We start from the raw sequence: 847 nt of genomic DNA, 5'->3' as shown, positions 1-847 counted from the left end.
CTTGCCCCCGAGGCCTCCTCCTTCCCCCAGGGGAGTGGCAGCTCCCCAAACCCCGCCCCCTCAGAAGCTTACCCCAGAGGGAGAAGCCCCCTGCACACACAGGAGCTCGGAGCCCCCAGCCCCAGACCTGCACCCAGGAGGAGCTTCTAGGGGCCTGTGGGTCAGTGGTCAAGGCTGAGCCTTCAATTCTTTGTCCCTGCTATGTCCCCTGGGGAGACTTGGAAGATGGTGGAACCTTAAAGATGTCATATCCCCACTATTGGGAGTCAAAAGACTCCCACTTCCCCGGGTGCCACAGGGAGCGTGCAATCACAGTAAGCCATGGGGGACCCAGGAGGGAGATGCCCTGTGAGCTCGTGAACGGGCAAGCTTGCCACCGCTCTTACTCTTGGAAGGCGTGAGCCCAGGTGTACGTGGGGTCTCACCTTGGCCATTCTGATGGGCTCCGTGGCTCTGGGCAGAGAGTTCTACTGAACACAGTTTGCTCACCAGAAAACTTAGTGTTAAAAAAATGACCGATAGGATTCTTTCACATGCAAGTGGCAGAAACCCAGCTGAAGTTGGCGTAAGTCTCACAGGGGACTCGTTGGCTCAGGTCACTTATGTGACTAAGATATGAGGCTTCAGGAATGGCTGGACCCAGGCTCCAGCTATTGGGATTCTGGGTCTCGTCACCTTTCGGCTCTACTGCTTTCTCTGTGACAGCTCAGTTCTCAAACAGGAGACCTCCCAAAGGGACACGACGACCATTGGCGCCCCAGGATTACAGGATTCTGGGTGCTTATGATTTCAGAAGGAGAGACGGCCCCTCTTTCTTAGTCTGTATTTATCTGCAAAAGGGGGCTGG

The sequence above is a fragment of the Pteropus medius genome, unplaced genomic scaffold (assembly GCF_902729225.1).
Source record: "Pteropus medius unplaced genomic scaffold, Ma_sr-lr_union100, whole genome shotgun sequence".
NCBI classification, from domain to species: Eukaryota; Metazoa; Chordata; class Mammalia; order Chiroptera; family Pteropodidae; genus Pteropus; species Pteropus medius.
This window is presented reverse-complemented; position numbering follows the sequence as displayed.